Source organism: Eleutherodactylus coqui, chromosome 7 (genome assembly GCF_035609145.1).
Source record: "Eleutherodactylus coqui strain aEleCoq1 chromosome 7, aEleCoq1.hap1, whole genome shotgun sequence".
Classification (NCBI taxonomy): domain Eukaryota; kingdom Metazoa; phylum Chordata; class Amphibia; order Anura; family Eleutherodactylidae; genus Eleutherodactylus; species Eleutherodactylus coqui.
Window position 1 is genome coordinate 29742622 of NC_089843.1, and position 8465 is coordinate 29751086.

The window sequence follows — 8465 nt, forward strand, 5'->3', positions numbered from 1 at the left end:
CTCTTCCAGGCTTTTAAACAAAAGCCTCCACCCAGGGGCGGAGAGATGGAGACATCCAACTCCCAACAGAAGATAATAAAAGGGAGCTTGTGCACGGCAGCTGCACTCACCGGTGCACGCGTGCATGGTGCCGTGCGCCACCAGCACCACGCCTCCCACGCCGGCCGGGCACCCTCGCCCCTGGCAGCCGGACAACAAGCCGGGGGGACTCGCCGCGATCGCGCGACTACGTACACCGCCGTCCCAGGGGACCAGCAACCATGGTAACATTGATATGCTGTAAAACAACACGCGATTTCATCGCCATAATGTGTTCTTCATAATCTTGGATGCTGTCATCCCTTTTTACCCTTTCTAGCTGAATGCTGGTAAACCCAAATATTGCATAGAGGACTTTGCGTGATGCTGTCCGGCATAAAAATGTGGATGTGTAACTCCCAGAAGTGTAAAAAGAGGTCCAGTACACACAAGTAACTATGCGAGTTCTTTTATAGGCAAAGGGCAGAACTTTTAAGGCCTCAGTTGGCAAGACTATTCAATTGTGCTAGAACTTTAATCATTTGCATAACTGCCCGAGATGTCAATCTGAAGAGCTCAGCATGCTTCTTTTATGTAAGAGATGTGAATCAGCGTAGCTGTCACCTCAGGAGCTGGTTTACCTACTAATGTAGTGGCCTACAAAATTGCCATTGTTGTAGTTGTGATTACAAAATTGAGCTGAACTAAAACTGTGAATCTCCAGCTAACTAATCAAAGCTACCAGGACTCATGTCAGTTATTTCATCGATAACCATAGAAGTCCCTGATGAGGTGCTGGCATCAGGTGACAAACCACCGTTAGTATTTAAAGACTGCAAAAACCTTTTTGCCACTGTGCAGCAACCAAGTCAGGCACTTTTGCCGCCATTGCCGGGAGAGATCACAGAGCCACCCATGACATCCATCTTGCTTTCCCGTGGTCTCCCCCATATTGGCGCACCCTGCTCGAACGCTGCATACGTGCTTTAGCAACAGGATATAAAAATGGCTCTGTGCCCCACAGACGTGGTTGCGGTAAAGCAAAAATTTAAAGGAACCACATCCTAAAGTAAAAGATTGTTTAAAAATGTCAGACAAAGAACTAAACCAACCCAGCAACCAACAAACGCCTGCTAATGCTCCGTTAGTTGCCCCAGACCTTGCGCTTGCTGCCACTCCAGTTGCCACAGCGTCTGCAGATGCTGCTCAGATAATCCCTAGCACATCTGTTGTCACGCCATTAACCATTTCATACTGTCTAGGTGCTCTATGGCTGCCAAAGTATAGCGGAGAGAAGCATACTCTAAGAGATTTCAAAGGAAAGATGGGAGCTGAATTTAGGCTGTATCCATTAGCAGCAGAACAAAAAGTTGAGATCCTAATATAGACATATAGACTATAAGACATAGCTCCACCCCCGTCCCGCCCCTCCCATTGCAAACAGTGGTGGGGGTGGAGAGGAGGCGGGAGCTCAGTGCACTGCTCCCGACTCTTCCAGTTTCCTCCCCCTGCAGAGAGGGACGCCGTATATCAGCTGGGCATGAAAACCCAGCCGATATACAGTCGTCTGAATGCACCCTTAGGTTGAATGTGATTCGCGTAACTCCATCTTGCTTGTGGTTTTTACATTTGAGACACAATAAAAATTGACCACCCGGGGGAGGATTTACCATTCTAATCATGTGTTCATAAGGAAGTGTCCGCATAATCATGTGATCTAATCAGCTGCTATTGAAGAACAACCATTTCATTTATGAATAGTACCCCCTGAGGAAGCTTGGGGCAAAACATGTGTGGGGGTGCAGGTGTATGGGGGGCTCTATACACTATGTTATTGTTTTGTATAAGATAAGATATAGTTATTAGTATACTTGATGTATCATTTTATACAATTGTATTATTGTTGATATATATTTTTGTATACATGCACATAGAGCATACGGCCTCATGTCCACGGGGAAAATCGGGCCCGCTACGGATTCTACATGTAGAATCTGCAGCGGGTCCCTCCTGCCCCGCGGACATGAGCGCTGAAAATACAAATAAATGAGAATAAACTCACCTCCCATCCGCTCCGTTTCTTCTCTTCGCGGCGGCGTCATCTTCTCTCGTCGCGGCCGGATCTTCATTCTTCGGCTCGGCGGATGTGCACGATGACGTCGGTGACGTGCCCCGCGCATGCGCCGGGCCGAAGCAAAAAGGATCCGGCCGCGGCTGAGAGAGGATGGCGCGGCGCCGAAGAGAAGAACCGGAGCGGGTAAGTAAAATGTGATTTTTGTGTCCCGCGGATCCGGACGGCTTCCATAGGCTTCAATAGAAGCCCGCGGGAGCCGTCCCCGCGGGAGACCCGCATGAAAATGGAGCATGGTCCAGATTTTTTCATGCTCCATTTTTTTTAAAATCACTTTTATTGACGATCTGCGGGTATTTATCTACCCGCGGGTGGTCAATGCATCCCTATGGGGTGCGGATCCGCGCGCGGGAGAAGAGTTAAAATCTGCTGCGGATTTTAATTCTTCTTTTCCCCGTGGACATGAGCCCTACATATATTTCTATGAATTTGATATGCTGAATGCCTTCCTTGCGCCTGGCTGCTGGACGTTGGAGACTCATCTCTGTTGTACTGGAATATGTTTTCAATGGTATTTAATTGTAATAAATAAATATAGTAAAGCTGTTTTATGTAAGCTTTTCTTGCTGACCCATTTTTTTGATTGATTGTGTGGCAGAGCGCGTGCTCATGGTTGTGGGGATACAACTGTGGTTTATTATATTACCATAAGGAGTCAGGTACCCTCAGCAACCAAGTTGTTTCTGTGGTACAAAGGTCAGCTTCTGTGGAAGTATTACAGATTTTGCTGCCCCAGTATCTACTGGAAAATCAAGTATCCTGTCCTGTAAGACGACTTTGACCATAGGCGCAGGCCCTACAAATGATGGGGCAGACACTGTGTACAAACCACATGCAGGGTTGCCAACTCCCTTTGCATAATTTGAGAATGATGGAGGAAGGGGAGCATCAGGCAGAGGAAAAGGAACATCCCGTGAGTGCGGGGGGCTTGACAGTACCTCCTGACATACTGCAGTTATAACAGACCATGCTGCAGTTTTTGCGTTTTCCATTATCTCTGCCTGTGGGTTGAAAATTCATCACCCATCTGGGTGTAGACTTCAGATTATGTTCTACTCCTTTAGGCCTCATATAAATGAGCGTGCTTTTTTGCGCAGCTATGTGCACGAAAAAAAGGACTGCTCGCATGAACGGAAAACGTGTAAACGTGCAAAGGTTCATATGCCCATTCAATGGAGCAGTTGCTTCACGAAGGTCCCCTCATCACTGAACACTGTGACAGCACTGTCACAGTGTTCAGTGATGATGGGACTCCCCGCAGGGATGAAAGAATCACCTGCCACAGCTGTCACAGCTGTGGCAGAGGACCGTGATGCTATCCCATTGCTTTCAATGGGGCCGGCGCTGATGCCACCCCATTGAAAAAAATGGGATGAAGGTGAGCCCCGCCGGGATTTTTGATGAAGGGCTTGAAATATAAGCCCTTCCCTGAAAATCAACACATGGGATGTGGTTGGAAGCTATTTAGTTATTCCATTAGGAAACAGAAATATATATCTACAAAGACATTCGCAATTAGGCTAGAAGTCGCCTCACTTGTAATAATTATAATTTATTGCAATACATTTATTATCATTGATTATTAACTAAACAAGACCAGTGTCATCTTAATTGTCAGGCAGACTTCTCTCAGTCCAAAAGGAGCTATTTCTCATGGGAATTCTGTAAAATGGCCTTCTCATGTGGTACACTGCTGATAGCACCAGAGTTGTGTAGTCTGGTCCTCTTGTCACGAAGTATGGAGTGTGTGGGAAGTTCTAACTAGAGATGAGCAAGCACCGAAATGCTCACTACTTGAATCAAACTTTACGTAATGCTCGAGAGCTCGTTTTGAGTAATGAACCCCATTGAAGTCAATGGGGGACTCGAGCATTTTTGTATATGACCGATGCTCCGCATAGGGGATGGTTTGCAAAACACCTGAAAACATCGGAAAGTCATGGAAACACCACAGAAACAGATAGGGAACGGCAGGGGCAGCATGCATGGCTGTATCTAAGCAAAAATTGGGGCAAGAGCCTGGCGGTCACCCACCTAACTATTTACTTGGGACAGAACCTCATTAGCAAAGCAGATGTGCTGGCACATCTTAGCTAAGCACCACACTAGCTACAACCAAGGACAATTACCACCTGTGGGTGACACTGGTGCCTCTTCTCCTAGGTTACATGCTGGCATTGCTGTCCAACCACCGCATGACCCTGCGTCCACAGCGCACCCAAAATTTTCCCTACACAGCGTTCAGCTGGCCTCATGCCACACGCTCGCTTCATAGCCAGACCACCCTCATGTCGATTTATAAGTGCGTCTGCGAGGAGGAGGAGCCAGAGGCACACACTGCAGAGGGTTGGCAGGGCCAGGCAGCGACCCTCTTTGAAAGTGTGGGTGATAGCCCACAATGCTGATGACAATTGATGATAAATTAACGTACGATCATCATTCCAATCCTGTGCAAAACGTGGGCATAAAGGGGACTCAGGTGCCAGAACTTCTACATATCTCCACAATGCAGCAGCACATACTAAAAACAAAGATTGGTTTGAAGCAGGAGGTGTCGCAAAAGTAGCCACCACAGGTATACAGTGACCCTGTGAAAGTCTCATGAAATCACTAATGCTTCCTGTGAATGCTTCAATCCAGTATCTCGGAGAACTGTGGTTACCCTAATTCCCAGACCCCAAGCAGGAGGATGAGGTGGCATAATAAGCCCGAGAAACCATAACCGAGGTAGGACCCGCAATACTCTGTGTGGGAAGCACATCACCGGGCCCAGGGTCAGGCTTGGTCCCAGCCTCCACCTTATGTGAATCCAAGGTACCGCGAGTTACATAGCAATAAGAAATCCATGTGTCCTCACACAACTCATTCTGTGTAGGTGTCAGATAGCTGAACACCCAATGGAAAAGACTTACCCAAGTCAGTCAGTGTATTTGTGCCGGATAGCTAAAACACTGCAATGGAAAAAATGGGTAGCGCTCCAAGAAATGGATAGAGAGTATGGTATTAAATAAAAGGTATAGGATACTGTGGAGAGAAGACTCACCCCATGACGCCGGGCCCGTTTGATGGGCCCCGGTACGTCAAGATCCGGAATTGCGCATCAACCCACAATATAGAAAGGCTTCCTTGCACTGGTCATAGGAGACATCTCGAAGAGAGCGTCATGGTTAATCCCAGAAGCGAAAAAGCACACCACGGGATAGACAAAGCAAATAGGTAGAGTACAGAAAATTAACCAGCGCTCCAGTGTTTGGAAAGTAATAAGCAGAGGGTATAAGGATGTATTGCGAGATCTGGTTGTACAATATATATCACTTACTTCACAGGGGTGCTTATTGAAAAGCACCCCTGGATCCAGGAAGGCAGGCAGAATTCAAACAATGTAATCGGAAATCTTTATTTGCGACGCGTTTCGGTGTGTCCGAAGACGTCAATCGTGACGTCGCAGTCTGTAGGGCAGTATCACGTGATCGCGATCGTGTCACCAGTGACGCGATATAGCGCGGGTCATGTGACTCAGCTTTCTGTGTATGTAGAGCGATAACACGTATATATGTTTTCAGATACAATAGGATATGCAGATTAGGAACATGAAATTATATACATTCACTTATTTATATACATATATTTGCCCATGTCTATATATATATATCTTTTATATGCTATTTATATATATACCACACAATTATTAATATGTGTTTTATTAGACAGTTATTCACATGTAACCACATTAGTTACAATGAACAATTATGCAGTGTACATCTATCTTACCTAGGCATCTTTCTCTGATATTCACTTCCTGCTGAGTATGGCAGGCTACTGCTTTCAGGCAGACAGTGCTGTTGTACCATCTGTGACGTCTTTAGAGATGAGCGAACGTACTCGTCCAAGCTTGATACTCGTTCGAGTATTAGCGTGTTCGAGATGCTCGTTACTCGAGACGAGTACCACGCGATGTTCGAGTTACTTTCACTTTCATCTCTGAGACGTTAGCGCGCTTTTCTGGCCAATAGAAAGACAGGGAAGGCATTACAACTTCCCCCTGCGAAGTTCAAGCCCTATACCACCCCCCTGCAGTGAGTGGCTGGCGAGATCAGGTGTCACCCGAGTATATAAGTCGGCCCCACCCGCGGCTCGCCACAGATGCATTCTGACAGAGATCAGGGACAGTGCTGCTGGTGCAGGAGCTGCTATAGGGAGAGCGTTAGGAGCTATTTTAGGCTTCAAGAACCCCAACGGTCCTTCTTAGGGCCACATCTAACCGTGTGCAGCAGTGTGGAGGCTGCTTTTTGCAGTGTTGCACATTTTTTTTTTTTTTGTATATCGGCCGTGCAGAGCATTGCGTCCTGCAGTAATTCTACATTGTCCAGGGCCAGTAGTGGTGAGGCAGGGACAGAAGACATATTTAGTGTATATAGGCAGTGGGCCTTTCCAAAAACATTTGGGAAAAAAAATCTATTTGGGCTGCCTGTGACCGTGCTCAGTGTACTGGGTCTCTGCTGGGGGTAGTTCTCCTAATTCATACGCAGCCAGCTAAGTGTTACAGCAGGCTTGCACAAAATTCTTTCCTGCCTCTGTGTTGCCTCTTACATCACCACTGTATTCCTGTCCACAAGTGTACTGGGTCTCTGCTGGGGGTAGTTGTCCTAATTCATACGCAGCCAGCTAAGTGTTACAGCAAGCTTGCGCAAAATTCTTTCCTGCCTCTGTGTTGCCTCTTACATCACCGCTGTATTCCTGTCCACAAGAGTACTGGGTCTCTGCTGGGGGTAGTTGTCCTAATTTATACGCAGCCAGCTAAGTGTTACAGCAGGCTTGCGCAAAATTCTTTCCTGCCTCTGTGTTGCCTCTTACATCACCGCTGTATTCCTGTCCACAGTGAAACAGTCTGCAGTAATTTTACATTGTCCAGGGCCAGTAGTGGTGAGGCAGGGACAGAAGACATATTTAGTGTATATAGGCAGTGGGCCTTTCCAAAAACATTTGGGGAAAAAAATCTATTTGGGCTGCCTGTGACCGTGCTCAGTGTACTGGGTCTCTGCTGGGGGTAGTTCTCCTAATTCATACGCAGCCAGCTAAGTGTTACAGCAGGCTTGCGCAAAATTCTTTCCAGCCTCTGTGTTGCCTCTTACATCACCGCTGTATTCCTGTCCACAAGTGTACTGGGTCTCTTCTGGGGGTAGTTGTCCTAATTCATACGCAGCCAGCTAAGTGTTAAAGCAGGCTTGCGCAAAATTCTTTCCTGCCTCTGTGTTGCCTCTTACATCACCGCTGTATTCCTGTCCACAGTGAAACAGTCTGCAGTAATTTTACATTGTCCAGGGCCAGTAGTGGTGAGGCAGGGACAGAAGACATATTTAGTGTATATAGGCAGTGGGCCTTTCCAAAAACATTTGGGAAAATTTTTTTATTTGGGCTGCCTGTGACCGTGATCAGTGTACTGGGTCTGTGCTGGGGGTAGTTCTCCTAATTCATACGCAGCCAGCTAAGTGTTACAGCAGGCTTGCGCAAAATTCATTCCTGCCTCTGTGTTGCCTCTTACATCACCGCTGTATTCCTGTCCACAAGTGTACTGGGTCTCTGCTGGGGGTAGTTGTCCTAATTCATACGCAGCCAGCTAAGTGTTATAGCAAGCTTGTGCAAAATTCTTTCCTGTCTCTGTGTTGCCTCTTACATCACCGCTGTATTCCTGTCCACAAGTGTACTGGGTCTCTGCTGGGGGTAGTTGTCCTAATTCATACGCAGCCAGCTAAGTGTTACAGCAGGCTTGCGCAAAATTCTTTCCTGCCTCTGTGTTGCCTCTTACATCACCGCTGTATTCCTGTCCACAAGTGTACTGGGTCTCTGCTGGGGGTAGTTGTCCTAATTCATACGCAGCCAGCTAAGTGCTACAGCAGGCTTGCGCAAAATTCTTTCCTGCCTCTGTTTTGCCTCTTACATCACCACTGTATTCCTGTCCACAAGTGTACTGGGTCTCTGCTGGGGGTAGTTGTCCTAATTCATACGCAGCCAGCTAAGTGTTACAGCAGGCTTGCGCAAAATTCTTTCCTGCCTCTGTGTTGCCTCTTACATCACCGCTGTATTCCTGTCCACAAGTGTACTGGGTCTCCGCTGGGGGTAGTTGTCCTAATTCATACGCAGCCAGCTGAGTGTTACAGCAGGCTTGCGCAAAATTCTTTCCTGCCTCTGTGTTGCTTCTTACATCACCGCTGTATTCCTGTCCACAGTGAAACAGTCTGCAGTAATTTTACATTGTCCAGGGCCAGTAGTGGTGAGGCAGGGACAGAAGACATATTTAGTGTATATAGGCAGTGGG